Source organism: Antechinus flavipes, chromosome 2, assembly GCF_016432865.1.
Source record: "Antechinus flavipes isolate AdamAnt ecotype Samford, QLD, Australia chromosome 2, AdamAnt_v2, whole genome shotgun sequence".
Taxonomy (NCBI): Eukaryota; Metazoa; Chordata; class Mammalia; order Dasyuromorphia; family Dasyuridae; genus Antechinus; species Antechinus flavipes.
The window spans coordinates 667,710,989-667,735,515 of record NC_067399.1 but is presented as its reverse complement, the minus strand read 5'-3'; the positions used below and the strand labels follow the sequence as shown (position 1 = coordinate 667,735,515).

Here is a 24,527-nt window from a genome sequence, read left to right as displayed (position 1 = left end):
GGAAAAAATGGCATGTGTTAGGATTCACAAACATGTCAATTTGACTGAAACACAGAATGATTATGAGATACGTGGGAAACACAATTTGTTGTTCTCTTTGCCTCCACAAAAGGCTTTTAAAACTTAAACTTTAAAAGAGCCCATCGTAGTTTTAATTGCCCTAAATTGGGAGTATATAAATTGCCAACCAACACAGATAAGGAAAATAAACAAAATAAGCAAAATGAACAAAAAAGAGGAAAACATTCAAAGAAAGCTGCAAAATTCACAAGTATTTTAATTAATTCTTGTTTCCTTAGAACTGGGATTTGCAAAGTTTAGTTTTTTGGGTTTTTTTTGATCTTCGTCTTTTCCCAAAATCCCTTGCCCGAAATGTTACTGAATTAATGGAGATAAATAAACAACAAAGCATCCTGGTCTAGAAATGGTTGTTTTGTTTGTTTCAGAAAATTGTCTCAATGTGTTAAGTAGATAGAAAGACTGTCTTCAGGGTCAAGAGCAATTCAAATTCCTGCTCAGTCATGGTCCATTTCATTCAAAAGGTAAAACTCACCACCTGTCAAAAACAATGCAATTCAGTTAACTTAATGCAGAGGAGTTTGGAATAAAAAAAGCATGTGTGTGCATCATTTTGCTCCCTGAGCCTTTGAATCAAATGGAACTTCTACTATTTTACATATATTACTGCTCCAGCAAGTCTATATTTTCAGGAATTCTGCCAGCTAGGAAGTTCTAAAGATTGGCGAGGTCACTTGGAATTGAAATCATCTGAAGCTGAGAGTTATGAGGATGATAATAATAACTGACATTTGCATCACACTTTAAGGTTGGCACTTTAAGGTTGATACATATTATCTCATCTCAGCTGAGCTTCTTTGGACCTCTGTGAGATGAGTGCTGCACATGGCATTATCCCTTTTTATAGGAAAAACTGAAGCTCAGAAAGGTCAGGTAGCTTACACACAGTCATATATAGCTAGTAAGCAATGAAACAGCATTAAAACATGTCTTCCTGTCTTTAAACCCAATTCTTATTTTACTAAGCCACCCTGCCTTCCATTAAAAAAAAAAAAGAACTAGATAAAGCATCATAAAACAAAGAGAAACTAAAGTTTAGAATAAGAGATCATATTGAATAAAAGGGACATAGAGCTTGAGCTAAAAGATCATCTATTTCAACTGCCCCCCCCCCCATTTTACAAGTGTAGAAACTATGGTCCAGAGAGATTGAGTGATTTGTTGGCACAGGCAGTGATTTGAACCCCTGAACTCTGGTTCCTAATTGAGCCATTGTAACAAAGATGAGCATCTAGTCTTATCTCTGGTACTGAGCTACTGTATGACCATAGAGAAGTTGCTAAGCTTCCCTCTCCCTATCCCTCAGTTTTAGCATGTCTAAGCATTGAATAACTATGTTATTTATCACAGAGATGTCAAGGTCACATACTAGATAAATTCTTAAAATCCTTGAATAAGCAGATTTCACAGAACCTAGGCCCAACTACTCAAGAATCTCCTAGGCAAGTAGCTTTTAATGATCATTGACCCTTAGAAGACATGGATATCCACTGGAAAATGAGATAAAGAGAAAGTTTTGGTTATTCATTCAGTCATTTTTGACTCTTCAGCATCCCATTCTAGGGTTTGTTTGTTTTTTGGGAGGGGGACAAAGATATAGGAGTGGTTTGCCATTTCCTTCTCCAGTTCATTTTACAGATGAGGAAATGGATGCAAATAGGCTTAAATGACTTGCTCAGAGTCACACAGCTAATAAGTGTCTGAGGTTGGACTCTAGATTAGACACTCTATCCATTGAGGCACCTACCTGCCCATGAAGAGGAGAAAGAGAAGAGAAATAGCAAGGACTACAAAATAAGAAAGGTTTAATAACAGCTGATGACAGGCATTGTTCACTCCAGTCTTATGGGCTAAATTGCTATTTCTTACACATGATATTCCATCTCCCATCTTCATTCTTTTGAGTGATCTGTCCTTAATGTATAGTTTGCTTTGCCTATTCATTTCTTCCTTTTAGTCTCCTTTAAAATGCAGCTCAAGGACTACCTTATTCATCACATATTTTTTATGCCATTCCCATCTACCCAAGATATTAATGCTTTCCTTCCAATATATGTGTGTGTATAAAAATATAATACTTATTTATATATATTTACAATGTGCTTATTTTGTTACATATTTTCTTCTCCAATTTCATGTAAGCTCCTTGAATACAAGGGCCAATTCATTTTTGTCTTTGTAGTCACAATATCTAGACTAGTACATGGTAATAGGGACTTAAAGAAAAGTGCTTCTTAGTTGATTAAGAAGTGGATAATTACTTTACGTCCAAAGTTAAAATCAATGGTTTTTACTGGGCAGTACTTTGTTGAACCCATTACAGATGATCTGAATCTGCTTCTTGATTCTGTTCACTTGAGCAAAGTTATAGTTGAGATACTTGCAGGTCTTTGCATCCCAGAGAATATTAGAGGATATTTCCACCACATCTTATTGTTGGACTCCATTAGAATATACCTAGTTGGATCTGGTATTGTGAAAGTGTATATCTCTGAGAAATCAAAGATATCCATTATGAATCATTTTACTATGAAAGGTGAAATGTTATATAATGAATCTCTTATACTAGGTAAGATCTAGTGATGAAGAGTATTCACTGTCAAAAACATTTCACGTTAGAGTCGACTTGAAGCTTATTAAGCAAATAAGAAGATGGTAAGATCAGTCCTTTTGGATATCCATTTTAGCAGCTATGTGAAGAATGGATTAGAGAAAGAGATACTGGATACAGGGATCTCAAATAAAGGATGAAGTTGTGACTATATAAGTAGCAAGGAAAGGAATATGAAGCATTGTAGAGGAAAGAAAATCAAGATGTGAGAATTGATTAGATATGAGGGCTAAGGGATGAGTGAGGTTTAATTATGATATAGTACTTGAAATGTTATCTTCCTGACTCCAACACATTTTGCACCTTAACACTAGGTATGAGAATGCCTACTTTAATACAACATTAAGCTTTTTGTCTGATTAAAGGCACTATGTAAGGTACTGGGGATAGAAAGAAGATATAAAATAGTCCCAAACCTTAAAAAGTTGACATTCTAATGGATAATATCTGATATTTCTAGAGATTTTCAAGTCTGGATATCTCATTTGAGCCTTATAAGGTGTCTTATAGATATGACCGCTCATTTTGCAGAAAATGGAACTGAGATTCAGATAAGATAACTGACTTGACCTCTTGCTCACACAGCTGGGAAATTTTTGGGGCCAGATTATGGAAGGCACTTACTAAAGGGTTGGTATTTGTGATAACATTGGAATTGAAGTCTAGCAATGTAAGTTAGGATCTTGCCACAGATGCTTATGATGTAATAGTGGGCAAGTCACTTAGCCTTCTGCAGGCTTAATTTCCTCATCTATCTAGTGGAGATAATAATAGCACCTATTTCTCAAGGTTTGAAGGCCAAATGTGATAATACTTGGAAAATATTTTGCAAATATTTCACAACTATATGAAGGCTAAATATTGTTTTTGTTCATCATCATTGTCATCATCATCATCAGTTAAAATCCTTACAAAGTGTTAACACACTGGAATTAATAGAAACAATGCTTATGTACTTAAGTTTACACCTTTGAGAGTTCACACATTAGCTCACACGTTAGTGTTCACAAGTCCGGGAGATTCACAAGTTACACCTCCCACAATCCCACTCTCAGAGGAGGAGTCAACCTTTGAGTTTACACTTCTAAAAGAGGATATAAAAGGAAGAGCCTCAGTGAGGAGTCAGTTGGTGAGATGGAGAAAGCAGGAGTCAGTGGGGGAGATTGAGAGCCAGAATTCAGTCGGGAGATTTAGAACAAGATTCAGAGTGAGCAGGAGGCTGAAGCTGGCAGAGGCAAAGGACAAGCTGCAAGAGCTCATGGAACCAAGGAGGGAGATAGGCCTCTAAGAAACTAACTGGGCTATTTTGGAAGAGACAATAAAGGACTGTACCTTAACATCTGGCTGCATTTGAGGTGATTATTGATTTGAACTGAAACTAAGGCTGCCTCCAGAAGCCCCTGAGAAACCTGCTCCACAGAGAACGATCACATTTTTTGAAAAGAAGAGAACACTACAATCATCATCATCATCATACTGCGATGCCTCCAGTCCTTAATTTGGGTGTAAAGTATCTGATAGAGAAATAAACACTCTTCCCATACAGCCTTCATATCTGTGTGTGAGTAGATGGATATATACAGATCTGTGAACAAAGTTTAAAGCCTTATGAAATGTCAGGCATTATGAGCACTGTTGTTGGCATAAGAATGAGCTACCCATGATACACTCATACCTTCACACCTTTTTTCTACTTGGCTCAGGATCCTAGCACCCTCCAATCAGAAATAATTTTATTTCTACCCAGATGCCCTGGTGCCGATTTAAATCTAGCATAAAAATATTTCATTTTCCTTCCATGCATCATTTTCCACTCCTTTCATTCTTCTTACTCATGAGCAGAAAGTACCTCTTCATACTTCACATAATCAGGAAATTTCACAAGGATATTTAAGAATTTTTTTTTATTCCTCATATGTACACATTTATATTGATGCTTTTGTATTGAATCAGGAAAGAGATTTGAGACTTTAATTAAAATAGGATCAAAGAAAAATTTTTTCTTTCCCTTCCCCCCACATCATGATCTTCTCTCTCTTTTCCTTCTTACAGCTCTCTTCCTTTCTTCCCATTGTCTCTCTGTTATGCTTCCTTCTTCCTTAATCTCCTTTTAAAGTCTCTCCTCTTCTGTTCCCTCTCTCTTCTGCTCCTGAATCACCATTTTCTTCCATTAGAATATAAACTTCATGAGAGCATGAATTGGTACTCTTGGTTGTTTCTATATCTATATATAGTTCTAAATATAAATTGAATTTACACACACACACACACACACACACACACACACACATATTCAATAATTAGTGTATAGCCTGGCAAATCATAAGCCCTTCATAAATTTTTACATATCTATATTTACTCTTCATTGTTCTCACCTATTCTTTCTTCTTCTGCCTCTTTTATAATTTTTACTACTTATCCTTTTTTTTCACTTTTCTCTCTATTACTCTTTTCCTCTTCCTCTTTCTTCTTCCTTCTTCAAATTCTCTTTTTTTTTATCCTCCTCTCTCTGTTTCTCCTCTCAACTAGTCAAAAGAGGAAGGAAGATTCCTTCTATGTCAGATGAAGAATTTCCATTTCTATGATCAGAAATTACGTTTTGCAAGGACTTTCCAGGCATAAGGTACAGCTAAGTCCTTATACCCTCCAACAAAGCATTCATGTTTAACTTTAAAACCTATAGCTGAAGCTCTATTTTTTTCATTACTTGTATCCACACTGGAAAAATAAAATCAGGAGACCACAAGTGAATCACAACTTAGGAAAATAACTTAAAAATAATAATTTAGGATCCAAACAATTAGAGCCTAGACTTAGGTTTCAGATTTAGTAAAAACACAAATATTCATTGATTAAGAGTTATGGAAGTTTAGAAAGAACATAGACTAGGCTGTGAAATATCATGCACCTTTGGAGTTTCCTCATAATCTAAGAAAATTAACATGTTACTTTTCATCAAGAAAAGTTTCCATTGCATTCAGAAACAAAATAGCAGCCCCTTCACCCTCAGGGAGATGAAATACAGGGCAGTATATTGTGAACAGCTGGGTCTTTCCAAATTAAGATGTATAAATCGTACCAACTAAAAGGTTTGAGTCCTCTTCGAGGTCTTCTCCAGCAATCCCTTAGAGGAACAGACATTTCTCTTTAAGCTAATATAATTGTGCTCATCTATCATTACCATTTCCTCCCACAAAGGCTCCTGCTCTCCAAGGCATAACACAACCCACCTTCTAGATGACTCACTACAATGTCAGTGTTACTTTGATCTTAATTTTTCTTTAGTCACTCCACTAAAGGAACAATGACATTCTGAAATAGAGTCAGAGACTTGGAGTGGAAGTCCAGCTGTGCCACTTAGTACCTATGTAACCTCGGACAAGTCACTCTGCTATTTTCATTCTCCCCTCTCCTCTAAAATGAGATGATTGGATGACAAATGAGGAACATTTAAAACACAAAACTGCAATCCAAAATTTTAAGAGGGTCATTTAACCTGAGACTTGGTTTCTTTATCTGTGAAATGAGATGATTGATCTAAACGAGTTTCAAAGATTTTCCCTTCTCTCAATCCTTTTCTCTGTGATGCTAAAAATAAATGAATGCTTTCCATTGCACTTTTAAGATATGACTAAATGTCAGATTCTCAACAATAAGTGGAAATTTTGTAATCCAGATGTTTTCAATGGTCCAAGTATTTTCATTAAGAAAAACCTAAACTAAAATAGTCTTAGAGTTCAGAGAGACAATCAATGCTAGCTGCACCCAAATCTGGAAAGTTTCATAAGGTTTTGTGTTTTTTTTTTATTTTAATGTATGCATTCTAGTTAATATAGCTAGATTATAATTCAAATATAAAGTTTATATGTTCAACCATTCATGTATGCTCTATAGAAAGCACAACCTTATCAAATGCATAGCAGATAGTTAATACATACTTAATGAATGAACACAGTATAGGATTTCATTTTGCTTTTCTAGGAATAATAGTCAATATGACACTTGATCATCTGAAAGCACCTCACTTTAAGACTTAAATAAGAGGAAGTATAGTGTAACAGAAAGTATTAGACTCAATCAAGAAGGATTCTGTTTAAAATCCTATCTCTGACTACTATTTATATGAAGATAAAAAAATCTGTTTAATCTTCTGGAGACGCAATTTCTTTATAACATGAGTACAATAGTAACTGTAGTACCTGTCTCACAAAAGTGTCTAAATAAAAGAATTCTTTGATTCTTCATACTCTCTAAAAGTTCACATTCATGTTTGTAGACATCATGATCACTGCATCATGTTCTAGACTATTGCAGAACTTCCTAAATAAGATGCATCATTCCTTAAAGGAGTTTAGTCCAACCATCCACTTGGGGAAAATAATAGATAAAAAAGACATAGCATCAAAAATCTGAAAGGAACTTGGAGAGACAAGACATAAAACAAGTTTACCAGCACATCCATATTGAAAAGACAATATGGGTAAATATCTGGGACTAAATTTTAAAAGGATAAAAGAAAGTTAGTTTCCTTTAGGAAACTCTAAGTATTAAAGAAACACAAATACACAGAAATACATATGCATACACTGCACTCTGTTTTACTCTAACTTATTATTAATTCTTAATCCAAATATTTCTTGCTTAGAGAGAAAACTGGACTAGGTTATGATATTGGCATAGGAGTCACTAAAATGATGAGATAATGATTATTGGAATCTTGAACAAATATGATCTCACAGTACATGAAAATGTAGTATGGGGCTAACTTCCCAAACTATAATCATTTAATCTTGAACTAGAACCACTCAGTTCTTTTCTTGACCACCTCATATCCACCCTCCAAGAATTTCTACTCTTTTAGCAATATCTTAATCCTTGAATGGAAAACAGAAAGCTTCTTTGACATGAATCTTGGAATCAAACACTTCAAGGGGGTGGAAAGGTGTTAATGAGGTCAAAGTTAAGCATTGCATGCTCTAGGACTTTTACTTTTGTTCTTCATCTTTTGCACATTTTCCAAAATGGAAATATGTAAAAAGGACTTTCTGTTAAAGAAAACAGTTCTTAACATTTTATGTTGAATTTTTTAAAAAGTTGAAATATTAAGTGGAATTTAATATTTTCAGGTGAACTTAAAAACACTTCAATGATTTATTTTAATGACTTCCCAAACTTTCCTCTGAATAAAAGCATCTCTTATGCAGATCATACAATAGAGTTGCAAGTGCTGGAGTCAATAACAATTCATCCACAACATTTATTGAGCACCTACTATGTTCCAATTCCTGAGCTTGGCAATAGAAAGACAAAAATGAAATACTCCCTGCTTTCAAGTAGCCTACTTTCTAACATTCTATTAGGGAATAAAACATGTATATATAAAATATATGCAATCTAATTTGAAGGATATTAGATATTATGTTATGTAAAATGCTAAAGTTGAGAGACAATGGAGAATTAGATTTCTGTATATGAAAAGGCTGCCACATATTTATAATACAAGCTTGAATAAGTGGTGGGGAATAAAATACCAGAAAGTAGAAGTAATTTTCCTGAGAAATTTCTGTAGAAAGACTAAGAGATGACTAATCCCATACTTCTCTGGCATAGACACAATATCAAGAGAGCTCAAGAAAGGTCACCAGAATGCTTGATGGACCTTTTCAGAAGGATTTAATGTAAGGAACAGACCAAAAACATGTATGATTAGGGAAAAAAAAATAGATATGCTGTGACCTACAACATTGGAGATTTTACCCATATTAATGAGATCAAGCCTCCATAAAAAAAAAAAAGTCATGCATTACCCAATGCACAGAATTGCTCTGAAGCTTTATTTGGACAAAAATTAATAAACTGGCTATAGTCTCAAATTGTTGTATATGGTAGTTCTTATTATTCAATGGATCTGTAATCTCTTTGTTTTCAATTAATCAACAAACATTTATTAAGGTCTTTCTATGTTCCAGGCACTATGGTAGGCCCAAGGCATAGGAAGGCAAAAATAAAAATGTATAAACCCCACTGAGCTTACAATCTGCCTGAGGAGACAACATGTACATATATAAGTATATACAAACTATATACAAAATATGTATAAAGCAATATTTTGAGGAAAAGTACAAATAACTGGAGGAGAGTGCCACAAATGGTTTCAAGTAGAAAGTGGCAATTTGAGTTTTGAAGGAAAAAAGCTTCAATCACACCCAATCTTGCATCTTCTACAACTCTTTGGCATAGAGAATTTCCCAATGAGTAGTAAGTCTATCTATTAGTCTTTGGATATTTAATGAATAGCAGTGCAGTATTTGTATGTTCCTTCTGTCTTTCTACATGCCCAACTCCTTGCTGGAGTTTACAAAACCTTGTTGAAAGGCCAAAGTGATTTCTCTCATATACTTCATTGTTAGTATTAGACTGAAGCCTACTTACATGCCATGTAACTCTTTCAACTGCCATGGTTATTTTAAATTACCAATACCTTGGTCAAAAGGGAGGGAGGATAGAGCCTGCTCTCTAAATAAAAAAAAAAAAATTATGAAAGATCAACATTTTGACTGCAATTTTTTTTTCCTTGCTTCCTTTCCTTTTATACTTCTTCTTTCCTTCTTTTCTTGTGTTCTTTCTTTTTTTAATTTCTTTTCATTTATTTATTTATTCATTCATTCATTCATTTATTTATTTTACTGTATCCCTTCCAAATCTACAATGTCTTTTATAAAAGAATCTGCATTTACAAAAGAATCTGCTGGTGAAGAAAATTTCTTTATTAATGTATATTGTCACATGCTCTGCAATTTACAATCTCAAAAAATTGTCTTAAGCACTTTGAGATGATGTGACTTGTTCAGAGTTAATACAGAGAATATAGGGAGGAAATTGGGGGTATAGAAGAGGAAAAGACTTTAACCCAAATAATCTTGACCCAAAGACCAACATTCTTGACCCAATTTCATTTACAATCCAAACCTGATTATTTGTTTTTATTTTTTTAAAAAACCTTGCCTTTTTAACACTTACTAGATGAGCAACCATTGGAAAGGGAAGCATCAAATAACTTTTTCAAAACCTAATTTTTTAACATGAAAAATAGATAATAATGATGATTATAAGACTCATCTGAAAGTATTACTTTCAGGTTCAAGTGAGACCACATGTTTAAAACACTATCAAAACTTAAAATATATATTTTCCAACTCTGAAACCATTATCTCTTGACTGGTAAAGACATATCAATCAACTCGTCCATGGTGCGGCTCACCACCTCTGTAACTTTCTAAATCAAAATGCTCTCTTTATTCACCTACCCTAATGCATAGTTTCCTATCCTATTAAAATGTCAGTTGATAGGCACTGTTTTGCTATTGTATTTATATTATTTGTGGTCACTATAGTACTATTCACATGATAATTAATATTTTTATTCATCCATTCATCATTCATCCCTATAAATACCTTTTTCTTGCTATCATATTAATATATAGATAGCATTTCCTCTCCCCTGCAATTCTTAAAGATCACTTCACTTTCTTTCAAATAAGTTATAGGATATTTATAAAAACTGAAAAAAAAAATTCAGTGAATTCTAGACTTTGTGATCACAGCTACCCTGCTTTCCTCAGAAGAAGAAATAAAAAAAATAGGATTAGAGACCCCAAGGCAGACTCTAAGGATAATGAGAAAAGCCACAACAAAGCTGTAGCCATTAGAATGGAAGAGAAAAAAATTTCCAAGAGTCCTTCCTTATTAAAATAATTCATTCATTTAATGTAAATCTATAGAAAAAGTGAGGAAATAGCAGTGTTGTTTTTGCTAATAAAAAAAAAAACACAGAAATAAAAGATAGATCAATGCCTGAACAAATTACAGTACTCAAAAGTAACAGACCATTGCTGTACCACAGAGAATGAAGTCTTTGAAATAACTAGAAAAATATGAGGAAATATATGAAATTATATTGGGAGAAGAAAGTAGATGCAAAAAATAAATAAACATGAGAACTACAATAACTACTTAAAATCAACTTGAAAGAAAAAGAAAATCCATTCCTTCAGTTGGTAGGGCCTCCATTCTACTTTAGGCCATTTTATGTCTTGTTTAATTATTGGAAGAGTCTCCAAATTATTCTTTCTGATGGTCTTTCCCCTCACTAAGTCAGCCTCCACTAGTATAAAATTAAATATTCTTGAAGCACATAGCTGACTAAAACACCCTTCATTATGCTTTAATAGCTCCCTATTCCTTCCAAGCTTAAGAATTGAAGGGTATCATTCAGGTAACAAGAAGACTAGATAATCAGTGAGGAGCCTTCAAAGTCTTAAATTATATGATTCTATATAATCTTTTTTTTTTTTTTTGGAAACTTTTTACTATCAGACTGCCAGGTGGCACAGTAGATAAAATGTTGGAGCTTTAGCCTAAGTTCAAATCCAACCTCAGACACTTACTAGTTATGTGATTCTGGACAAATCACCTAAAGTTCCTCAACTTTGTAGTTTCCTCATCTCAAATATATTGATAATGATAGCACCTATAAGCCAAGGTTGTTGTGCAGATTAAATAAGATTATATTTGTCAAACACTTTGCAAATCATAAGGTTACTTAAAAGGATCATGATATTATGACTTTAACATTTCATGAGTGATTTCACGTTATTTCTTCTTTCATGCTATATATTCTAGCTTAATAGGGTAGATTTGTCTATATTCCATTTTTCACCTCATTGCCTTTTTATGGGCTGCCACTCGTTTCAGGAAAAAATTTTCTTCTTCAACTCCAACTCTTGGTATTCCTTGATCTCTTCTAAGGAATAATTGAAGGACATACACCTCCTATAAATCCTGACCTTAATTTTACAATTATTAAAATTCCCATACAAAATTACCATGTATTAATTTTTATACATTCTTTGTATTTATATATAGACATAGCTCTGTATATATTCATAAATCTGTATATATAAACACACACACACACACACACACACATATATATATATATCTCCCTCCACATGGGATATAAGTTCTTTGAAGAAAAAAATATCATTTCTTTTCTATGTGCACATAGCACCCAACTTAGTGCTCAATCCACAAGTAGATACCTAATAATTTCTTTCTGAATTTCAATTAATTGACATAAATTATTCTTTCTTGACAGTTCTTTCTATTAAGAAGCAATAAGCTAACTGTTTTGGGAGGGGAGCTTTTTGGTGAGGTGATCTTGTTTGGGTATTTATTGAAAAGTGTCTGTTGTATCAAAATAAAGAGTAACAACAGTTTAAAAAAATAAATAAATTTTTCATTTTCAATTTTGTACTTTCAAGGATGATCCAAGAACTTTTCTTTCTCCTAGGGTTGCCATTCAATTCTTCATTTTAATTATTTTCATTTAACTAAAAATGATCTCTCTTCCGTTACTAGAAATGAAGGGTCATTCATTCTGCAAGTTATTTTTCATCTTGTTTCATAAATCCTGAAAAACAATTCTTACTTTTTTTTCCCTGAGGAATTTCCCATACAGAACAGAATGTTTAAATTCATTTTTTATCCAAATCACAGGTGTCAAAAATCCATGTATTTTTCTATTGAATATTATTTTAAAAATATTTAGCAGGATGATTTTATGTATTGTTGTTAGTGTCTCCACTTTAAGGAATTATAATTTTAAAGATGGAGAGGAATTAGAAACCACTGCGACCCAGAGAAGGTAAATGAGTAAGAAGGTAGCAGTGGGGGGATTGAAATCACTTCTGATTTCAAACCAGTTCCTTTTTCTATGGTGTGATGACAGTCCCTTAATTCAACAACCTTTTAAAATATCTATTACTTTCAAGGTATTATGATAGATACAAGAGACAAAAAGATAAAGACAAATAAGTCTCTGCTTTCCAGGAAGTCATATTCTATCAGAAAAGAAAACATATACACATATAATTATACAAAGTATGAGAGATTACCAAGGAAGTAAACTCAATGCATGTAAAAAGGAATATAATATAATTTGAAGACAGAACATTATCTTTTTGAGGGTTGAAAGGATGATCAGGGAAACTAATGTAAAATACAGTATCTGAGATAGGTTTTGAAGGAAGTTCAAGATTTTAATAAGATGATCATCATCGTCATTATCATCATTATCAGCTAACATTTATATAATACTTTGCATTTTCAAATAACTTTTAAAATATCATAGCTTTTTATCCTCATAATGATCACGGAAGTAAATGTTCTCATTATTTTCATTTTGCAATTGAAAAAACTGAAGTAGAAAGTAGCTATGATTTGTTTAAAGTCACAAAGCTAGTAAGTATCTGAGAAAGAATTTGAAATTTCCCAAATGAAAACTCCTAGGAATATTATAGCCAAATTCCAGAACTTCCAGGTCAAGGAGAAAATATTGCATGCACCCAAAAATAAACAATTCAAGTATAGTGGAGTCATAGGACAACACAAGACTTAGTAACTTTTACATTAAAGGACTGGAAGACTTGGAATATGATCTTCTGTAGAGCAATGGATCTAGGATTGCAATCCAGAGTCACCCACCCAGCAAACTGAGTATAATTCTTCAGAGGAAAAGGTAGTCATTCAATGAAAAAGAGGATTTTCAAGCAATCATGAAGAAAAGATCAGAGCTGAATGGAAATTTTAATTTTCGAATACAGGACTCTGGAGAAGCATAAGGAGGTAATCACGAAAATGATACCATAAAGGGCATAATAAGGATTATCTGTTTACATTCCTAAATGGGAGAATGATACTTGTAATTTGTAACACATTCTTATTTTTCTTATTATTATTATTATTATCATTTTGCTGAGACAACTGGGGCTAAGTGACTTGCCTGGGGTCACATAGCCAGGAACTGTTAAGTGTCTGAGGGCACATTTGAACTCAGGTCTCTCTGACTTAAGGGCTGGTGCTTTATCCTCTACACCAACTAGCTGCCCTAAGCATTCTTATTATTGTGGCAATTTTTATAGACAGAGGGCACAGGTATGAGTTAAATATGAAGGAATAATAGCTTTTAAAATGATGAAATTAAGAGATGAGAGTGGAATGTACTGAAAGGGAAAAGGAGAAGTGGAATAATGCAAATAAATCATAAAACAAGCAAGAAAAAGCTTTTACAGTAGAGGGGAAGAGGTAAAGAAGAGGATGAGTGAGTGAATCTTACTCTCATCAGAATTGGCTCAAGTAGTAAATAAGATACATTGCTCAATAGGGGTATAGAAATCTATCTTTCCCTGCTGGAGAATGGGAGATAGGAAGAAGGGAGGTTGATAAAAGACATTTTGGGGAGGGAGTAGTCAGTAGCAAAACACTTTCAAGGAATAACATGGTGAAAGGAGAGAGAGAATAAATGAGGGGGAAATGCAATTAGCAATAGTGCTTGTAAAAAACAAAAAAGTTTTCCACACAAGTTTCTCTTAGAATATTATTGTTCTCTGGGAAATGATGAACAAGATGCTTTCAGAAAAAAAAAAAAAAAAACTTGGAAAGTCCTCCATGAACAAAGTGAAATATACTATATACAAAGTAATAGCAATGTTCTGGGATGGTCAGCTGTAAATGACTTTGTTATTCTCAGTAGTATCATCATCCACAACTATTTTGAAAGATTTATGATTAAAAAAATATCCTATCCATACTCAGAGAAAGAGTTTATCATGTCTGAATACAGACCAAAGCATTATTAATTTCTCTTTTTATCTCTCTATTTTTAACTTAATTTTTCTTGAGAGTTTTTATTTTCATTAGGGTGGGAAATCTGTTTTCTCTTTCACAACTTGACTTGTATTGAAAATCTGATACACTAGGTCATCTTCATTTTCTTTTTACTTTTAACTAGAGAAATGCAAAATTTAAAAACTGAGTTATCACTTCACAATATCAGATTGACTAATATGACTATAAAAGAAAAAAGATAAATGTTGGAGAGGTGTAGGAAAATTGAGATACTAACGCACTGTGGTAGACTTTTGGATCGATCCAACCATTCTGGAGAACAATTTGTAACTATAACCAAAAGGCAACCAAAATGTGTCTACCTTTTGACCCAGTAAAAACACTACTAGTCTGTATCCCAAAGAGACAATAAAAAAGGGAAAGGGACCAACATGTTCAAAAATATTTTGAAACAGTACTTTTTGTGATGGCAAAGAATTAGAAATTGAAGGGATATCCATCCATTGGGGAATGGCCCAACAAGCTGTGGTACATGAATATAATCAAATACTATCGCACAATAAGAAATAAGGAATAGACAGATTTCAAAAAAGCATGAAAAGACTTGTTCAAACTGATACAATGTGAAATGAGCAGAACCAATAAAACATTGTATACTATATCAGCAACATTGTGTGATGATCAACCATGAATAATTCACCTGTTCTCAACAAATAGTGATTCAAGACAAGTAGAAAGGACTCATGAAGGGAAATGCAATTCACATCCAGATAGAGAATTAATGGACTCTCGTGTGGTATGGTAAATCCAATTTACAAATACTCAGAGATATTTCAAGTTAAGAATAGATGTGGTTATTCTAGAATCTGGCAAGAAGTGAACTTCTCTAAACTGAAGTTCTACCAATAGAGAGAGATTAATTTCCACAGAGAATGAAATGTTATTATTTTATGAGTTATATAGTTGTGACCACAAGAACAATGCTTGGAAGTAACATGAACTTGTTAAATTTTGACTTGAATTTTATGATGATCAGTTTCACAAGGTCTACAACTGTTTGCAGGTATATTTTGTGGTGGTCAGTTTTGCAACTGCTTACAACTGTTTACCCTTTTTCATTTCCCCAAATTCCCCAAATAAATTTCATCTAAGTTATAAATTCAATCTACCTTAGTTAATGATTTTATAACAAACCATATGATCCCCCACAAAGAGATTTGTTTAGAGGTAAGTAGTTCATTAAACTGGAATAACTAAAAAGATTTAATTTATTTCAGGCTTCCTCAATAAATAGAGATTACCCAGTTTATAGATCTCTTAGAATATCTCCAGGTCATCAAATAGTTAGATTCTTCTCTAAACAGTTAAGTAAAGATCCAGGAGATCAGATAATTCTAGTAGAAGAGCTAGTCTTTTGTTCTCCTTCCCAGAGTCTTAATGATTAGTAGACCTTTGAATTTAGGTCTGGAACTATCAAGTGACTATTGAGAAGTCCTCAGTTTCCTATTATACTCACTCTGAATGCAGATTGAAACATATTTTTCCACTTATTTTATTCTTTTTTTCATCTGTTTCTTCTTTCACTACTGTGACTAATAAGGAAATATTTTTAAATAGCAATACTAAAATAAAAGCTAAAAATTCTCTTAACATGTAATTAGGAAAAAAAATAAAATACCACTGACATAGAAAAAGAATGGTAGAGTGATATTATCAGGGTCACATAGTAAACATACAAATTAGAATTTGAATCCAGGTTCCTCTAACTCTAGGATCAGTACTTTAATCTACTATACTAATCTGTTTATTTGTAAACATGTGAAAAATACCTGGTAGTAGAATTTGGCTGTAATATGGACTTCATGGCAGAAAATGATCTGAAATAAATACATTCAGGGAGGTGATACCCAGTCCAAGCAAGGCCTAGAATGACAGGCTAAACCAGTGGTCCTCAAACTTCGGTTCTCAATATCTTTATCCTATTAAACACAATTGAAGTTCTGTCCAAAGAGTTTTTGTTTATGTGGGTTATAATATTAAATATTTAGATATCTAATTAGATAGATAATTAGAATATTAGATTATCATATTTATTATCACAAATATTAGATTTATCACATTAAAAATAAAAACTAATTATGAATTTGTAGACTCTGAAAGGATTTCTGCTCTGGACTGGCTGCTCTGGACCATACTTTGAGAACCACTGGCCTAAACAATGAGATTGTATTTGTTGTCCTTGGGGAATTATTGTATCTTCACTAAAATTGGGATTCATCCTTGCCTCTGACTTTGATTTTCCTTTCTTAACTTTCTAAACTTTCTGTCTTGGCAATTTTATCTACTCCCATGCTTTCAATCACCACTTTTATGCAAATGAGCCCCAAATCTAGATTCTCATCCTCAGTCTGCCATGGATCCTATGTTCGTATTTCCAGTCACTTGCTAAATATATCCACTGGTTGCCTTACCACCACCTTAAACTCCAAGGTCACACTGATGGACTCAGGCTTGCATTAAAAGAAAATAGATTGTCTCATCCTTGGGGTCCCTGTTCTCTCTCTTTTTCATAAGTCAGAAAAATGAATACAAAAAGTTAACATTGGTCTTGTTTTTATTTTTTTCTTCTGTCTCATCACTAAATAAAACAGAAAACCTTCCTGGCTTATAAAATTCAATATTTTCTCTTTCAAAAAAAAATGTTACTGGTACATTGCTCGCCTCTAGCCAAAATCCTGACAGAATGCATTTCCTCCTCACTTTAGGGTGATGACAGCTCCAAATGGATTCATGCAAATAAGCTGCAGAGCTAAAGGATGGGCAAGGATGGCCTCTCCTACTTGGAAATGATGTTCCGTGGTTGGTCCCTCCCCATGGCCCTCTAACCTTGATCTATTTTTAAAAGGTCACTGCCAATTAAAAAGATTCTGACCCTTGCAAGTGGCAAACCCACATCATTAGTCACCAAGAACAATGCAGATCAGCCCCATTCCCTAGGGCTCAAAAGCCTTAATCTTTGAAAAATCCAGGCAAAAACTTTCTAAAACTCAAGGTTGTGAGATAAGGAGAAAAAGACAAACAAAACAATGCAATGACTTTTATTTTTTTTCCCAGTGCTGAGTTAAGCATAATATAAATAGCTCAAAAAAGTTCTGTCTATAATACCTTGATGGCATTAGATTGACCTTTCCCCCCTTTTAGTTGCTCTTCTTTTGATAAAGAAAGTAGTTGAATTTAGTAAAACAACCAAGTATTTATAAGTCACTTTTATTTCAAAATTGTTTGTTTTCTTTGCTTGGTTTTATATTGTTTGTTTTGAGGTCAAAATGGCCAAGGAACTGATGACCAAGAAGCCTTTCCATTGATGGGAGCCAATCTGGACTTATGCTGGTCCTAGTAAACTTTGTAAACTCCTGGCTTTGTGTTTCAGAACTTGCTTAACCTTAAGTTACATTGGCAAAGGCTAGAGAGCAGGGCTAACCAAATGAAGGTCTATGCTCCAATTTTCCTTTGGACTTACCATCTTAACACATAGAAATCTGAAGCAAATCCCTGCTCAGGTTGCCCCCATTGCTATGGCTGATCTATGGGACGACATGAAGATTCACACACAATGAACAGATATGGGGCAAGGAGTAATGATAAGATCATACTTTGTGAGTTTAAATGTGTCTTCTCAGATATTTACTAGCTGTATGACTCTGGACAAGTTATTTAATCTTGTTTGCCTTAGTTTTCTCATTTGTAAAATGAAATGTAAAATGTAAAAATGTTAAAAAAGAAAAAAAAGAAAGAAAAAGAAACCACAGTCTTTTTATAAGAAAACCTTAAATGGAATCTCAAAGAGTTGGATATTACTAAAATGACTGAAGAACAACAACTTGGGCTCTAAGGAATTGCTTAGATGTTTGGTGCCAATAATTTAGTCATAGACAATTGACTTTGGATATTTTAAGTGCCCCATTTGGTCATTGTTTGAGTCCTAATTAACAGCAATCATTTCTGCTTTGGTCAGAAATCCTGAAAATCTTCCCCTCCCAGATTTATTTATTTAGATTTTTTTTGGGGGGGGGAGGGACAGACTAGGTGAAAGAAGAGATACTTTGAGTTACTACCCAGCCTAAATCACAACTGAGACCGGTTGAAGACTTTAGCTTAAAAAGGCCAAGGTCTCCCATTTCATCAAGGGCCATCTCCAATCATCTTGATCTATATCTTGCCACTGGTCACAGATGACTCTGGAAGGGAAAGTGAGATAGCTGACTTTGCATGGCCTTCCCTCACTTAAATCCTATTCACTTGCCTCTTATAGCATCACCTCCCTTCTGTCATAGTCCTCTTTGAGAAAGGAGGACAAATAAGAACAATTGGCTAAATTCATACCGCTTTTAGAAGGAATGTTTTATGAAACTGTATCAAGAAAAGAGAGGATAATGTATTGAATTTTTGTGGCTGCTATCAACTTTGTCAAGTACTGTGTAGCATCTCTATAGACATCCTAGCTATTTGCTTATATTTGGTGGAAGGGCTTTTAAAAAGTATTTACCTTATTGGTTGAATGTCTAAGATATGGGCTTGTATTTGGGGTTAGTATACATCTAGATCAAGATACAAAATCTCCTTCTTTCCTGGATATGTATACAAAGTGCATGTGTGTGTGTGTGTGTTTCTTTGTGAACATGTATGTGTGTGTGTGCCATGACCAAATCATCATGGTTCTATCAAAATATTTCTTTACTGTTGAAAGTAAAATCACATGTGTCAGCTCCATTTAGACCATAACATAGAAGATTAGACTTCAAGCTGAGAGAGTCCTTTGAAAGGAATAGTATAAATGTCCATCAGTTGGGGAATGGCTGAATAAGTTATATATAATTGTAATGGAATATTATGGTTTTATAAGAAATGATGAGGAGTCTGATTTCAGGAAGGTCTGGAAAGACTTGCATAAACTGATGCTAAGCGAAGTGAGTAGAAGCAGGAGAAGATTGTAAATAGTAAGAACAGATTATATGATGATCAACTGTAATAGATTTGGCTTTTCTCAACAATCCAATGATTCAAGGCAATTCCAATAGACTTGTGATGGAAAGAGCCATTGCATCCACAGAAAGAACTATGGAGACTGAATGTGGATTATATTTTCACCTTTATTGTTGTTATTGTTGTTGTTGTTAGCAAATCTATCTCTTCAGATATCAGTTCACATGTAGTATCCTCTATCTAATGTCCTTATTTGAATCTCCAGTATTCCAGACTCCATATATTCCTTTTTTCTATTTCTCCTAAATCATCTTAGTATAATTTTATATAGAGGTAAATATACAGATTATTTTTCCCTCCTGAAGCATCTAAGTGTCCTTCAAGTAGAAACTGTTTGATTTTTGTCTTTGTTTACAGTGTCCAGCACTGTGCTCAGCATTTGGTAGATACATAATATGTGTTATCAACCTTTCAAACTTAGCAGTCATAAAACTCATCACTTCCCATTTTCCGCCTCCCCAAACCATAGACCTTAATTTTATTCTTGTTGTAACAGATATTATCCTAGGCAAACAGGATTGTAACCTTGAACCCATCTTCTCTCTCTCTCTCATCCTAGAAATCTAGTAAAATGCCAAATGTGTTCCACAATAGACTTGTCACATTTCTTCTCTTTGCTATTCCTAACATTATCCTGGTATGTGTCCTTATCTCTTTTCATTTGTAAAAAAGGCTTCTACTTGCTTTTCCTGTCTTTAGTTCCTCCAGTATACACTTAATTCTTAATTCCTTGATTTAATAAATCACCCTAATATATTACTTTATTATCAATCTCTTTTTACTCAAAAACTTCCCATAGTTCCCTATTTTCTAATGAATAAAACTTAGCTGACTGACTTGGGATTCAAGAACCTAGCTCTAACATAATTTCTCAGACTCATCTCAAACTACTTTTCTTTGTAAAATTGATTCTACTGGTAAATTAGACCACTTTTTACCCATATTTCTCTGTTTGGGTTTTTATTCTCTCAATAATTTTTGCCAAGAATCGATACCCTTTTTTAAATGGAAAATAATTCCCTCTTCATAATTCCCCACCTCCCCAGCCTCCCCAGAACCCATCTAGGTTGTTTGACTACTCACAGAAATTACATGAAATGGAAATCACCAACTTTATTTCTTCTGGCAGGATGAAAGGTCACCAAATCTTACTATCTTTTCCTGACATGATCTCTGAAAGCCCTTCAGACCTTAACATCAGCCCTCCCTTTTTGCCCTTCAGACCTCAGCTAGTAATATAACCTAAGGATCCCGTTGGTTCTTGCCATCCACCATGAAATCATCCCTCAGGGTTTCTGTACTTTTCAACCCTCTGTAAAACTGAACTTCTTCTATATTATCTCCTCCACTAAGAGCATCGGTCCTTGAGAGTAAGGACTGGGTCACAGTTTCCATGTTTAACTACATTTAGAACAAGTTTTAACACATATTAAACATATAATCAGTTCTTTTTCATTCATTTCATTAATTTATTCATTTCTTGAACCCCCTAGTTGTGGTCATAAGTCTCTGTGGTACACTGATCCTAATTCAGGTATCATCCCATGAAGCTTTCCCTCATACTAAGATGGAAATAAATTCAGGCTCCTCAAGGGCCTGGTAGCATTTTCCTTTGCCCTCTTCTCTCTGATTTCTCTGTATCTCATATCCTCGCTTTTGATGTTCAAGTCTTTCCCATCCTGTTTGATTTTAAATTCTCTAAAATTTTTAAAACTCTGAAAGGTTCTTTCTCATATCTGTGTAATGAGACATCCCCAGAATAAAGCACAGTGCCTCTTATATGGCAGTTGCTTTTAAATGTTTAGGAAATTGAACTGGATTGAATCTTTTTTTTTTTCCATTTTTTCCCAAAAGTGTCTTTTATCTCCTTCTGGGTCCTTGGCTGTGTCCTGAGTAAGTGAGGTCGTCTAACAAGGGACCTTTCAATAGCTGAAGGCTTTTTTTATTTGTATCCTCTCTCTAAAGTAGTGACAATGAGCCCATGTTGCTAGTAACCCAGTAACTATTGGTTTTTAGGTTTAATTCAGTCCCCAGAGGTCATGGTTTGTGTGCAGTGACCTTCTATAAAGGAAATGAAGTCAGGGAGCCTTGCAGACTGTGATTTATTAAGAAAGGTCTGGTAAGCTCTTACAAACCTCCAATTCCTTTTGCTTCTATATGGATGACCTGATATTTTCAATCTGGGAACTAAACCCAGTGGAGTAATATACTTGTGCCCTAGCCCCCCTAGAGTGATATGTTCCAGGATCTGTGCCCTACTAGCCCTACTGAAGGGGTATGTTCCAGATCTATGGATGAATTGGGAGAAAGTAACTTCCCACAGAGAGTAGAGATTGTCCTTAAACAAACAGATTCTTTCTTCTCTGAGACCCGTTACTAAAAGACATAACCCACTGCATTCATTCTGTCAATCAATACACACTTATTAAATACTTACTATATATATATATATTATATATATATATATATATATATATATATATATATATATATCTCACACACCGAGTGCTGAGATAGAGAGACAAAAATGGAATATTTTTTACCCTCAAGGAATTTACATTCTACTGTGCTGAACCATATACAGAAATATTAAGGCAAATATATATCCAAAATAAATATGAGCAGAGAGAAAAAAAATTGACAGTTTGGGAATCCCCAGGTAGATCAGAGAAGACTTCCTGCAGGAGATGGTGCTCAAAGCAGCTTTGGATTAGGAAAAGAAAAAGAAGATATTGGAGGATGGGGGTGGAATCACACCAGGCATGAAGGATAGCCTATGAAAAGGCACAAAATGATGGAGGTAACGTCAAGAAATCTGGGTCAAATTCTACCTTATGTATTCATTAGTTATTTGATTAGGTAACCAGGTAGTACAATGTATAAAAGGTTGTGCTCATAAAGACCTGATTTTGAATCCAAATTCTACCTTAAATTCTGAATAGCAGTATGACTCTGGTGAATGAGCTATATCACCTCTCTGGGACTCATTTTTCTTTTCTATAAAGTGAAAGGGTTGGACTTGATGGCCTCCCAAGTCCCATCCCTTCCAACTCTAAATTTTTAATCCTATAATAAGTAGACTAGTTGGACTGCAAATCAAGGAAAATTGAGTACCTCAAGGGAAATAAAATGAAATCAGAGTGTGAAGATGAGCCAGAGTCAGTATTGGAAAAAAGTTCTTCAAGTGCTAAAGAGAGAAGTGGGATTTTATCCCACAAGCAAAAGGGAGTCATTGAAGCTTCTAGAGCATGAAAGTAGGGGCTATAAGAGTATGAATATCACTTTATGCAGTATAGATGGCAGAAGATATTCATTCTTTAGAGGTCTAGTTTTAATCTTTGAGATAGTTTATAGATGAAAATGTTACAATTATAACCTGAATGCATTTTATGACTACAACACAAAGTGAATGCTATGGATTTACCAACAATTATAGTTTTTTAATCATTTTCAGTCATGTCTGACTCTGTGACCATCTTTGAAGTTTTTTTGGCAAAAAAAGATAAAAGGTTTGCTATTGCCTTCTCCAACTCATTTGACAGATGAAGAAACTGAGGCAAATAGGGTTAAATGACTTGCCCAGGTTCACACAGCTAGTAAGTGTCTGAGGCCAAATTTGAACTCAGATCTTTCAGGACTGGCACTCTATCTACTGTGCCACCTAGCTTCCCCTAGCCACTTGTCATCTACAGAGCATATCCTCTGAATTCCATTTCTTTGAGTCCTGAAAATGAATCTAATTAAAAGTTCTTTTCTACTATTTCTTGTGACTATGAATTTTTGTTGTTATTTTCTGTGTGTCCAACTCTTCATGACAACTTTTGGGGTGCTCTTGGCAGATATATTGGAATGGTTTGCCATTTTCTTCCCTAAATCTTTTGATAAGTGGGGAAACTGAGGCAAACAAGATGAAGTGATGACACACAGCTAGTAAATGTCTGATGTTGCACTTGAGCTCATATCTTCTTGATTCCAGGTCTAGTGCACTATGCACTGCATCATCAAACTGTGCAATATTCCTTAATTCTGGAGTTCTCCCTCTGTGGATTATTTCCATTTCATCCCATCTCTAGCTTGTTTATACATAATTATTTACATTTCTCTCCTATTAGACTTAAATTAATTAAAATTAATTAGTAAATTAGTAATTAATTAGCAAAAATTAAAATTACAATCTGCATGACAGAAGAGAAATCTGCTTTTCTTTTTGGATTTGGAGACTTTGGATTTGGAACTCATAGCTTTGAATTTGTCTTCATTCATACTAATTACTAGAGGTAAATAAGAGGAGGCTCAGGGTAAATAAAAGCTATATTGATTAGAAAGTGAACCTTAATACAGTTTTTGTCTCTTTCCATTAGTAGCCCTGGCAAATGACTACTTAAAGCCAGGGATGCTAGGACATTGTGAAGATTATTTATATGTTGCCTACTTGAAGGAGAACAAAAATCCTTCGATTTTTAAGTCTATGAACTTGAATGGGAAAGTACCTTTGGTTTCTTTTCTACTTCTCTGGAATGTTTTTATTTATTTAAAAAAATTTTTTTCTCACAACAATTCCCATAGACTTCACCAGTCTATCAGAAATATACAAAACTGTTATGTAGTAGAAGCTGATTTAGGATCAGTGGGACCTTAGAGGAGAGAAGCTATATTCACAATGAGCCAGCTAACCAGCATTTATTAAATACTACATATGAAGCAATGTAAAGAGGATTAAGACTACAAATAAAGGCAAAAAAGCCTCCTAACTTGTATGTAGCACATACTCTAATGAAGGAAATATCACATCAAAAAATGGGAATATATAAGATATACCTGAGGCAAGAGAAGACTTGGATATAACCCCCATCTTAGTGTATGAGCTATGTGAAATAGGCAAGGCATGTCATCTTGCTAAACTTTAGTTTTCTCACTAAAATGAAGTGTTGAATTAGATGGCCATAAAGACCCTTGATAGCTCTGAAATCTATGATTCTTAGCAACAAAAAAATAATTTTAAAAAATTACTTCCACTCACTCCAAAAAAATATCAATCCACTTAAAAATGGATGAGATTTGAGAAGAGACCCCAAGGTCGAGTGAAAGTAGTTAAAGTTAAGAGTTA

At 34.1% G+C, this 24,527-nt stretch overlaps 1 long non-coding RNA gene across 1 annotated transcript in view; it reads right to left on the bottom strand.

Annotated features, from left to right (window-relative positions):
• Positions 1 to 257: 257 nt before the first annotated feature.
• Positions 258 to 24,527, bottom strand: part of LOC127547208 (uncharacterized) — a 35,939-nt gene continuing 11,669 nt past the window's right edge. The window contains exon 3 of the long non-coding RNA XR_007950093.1: positions 258 to 556. This is a non-coding gene — a long non-coding RNA (uncharacterized LOC127547208). The remainder of the gene's footprint in view (positions 557 to 24,527) is intronic.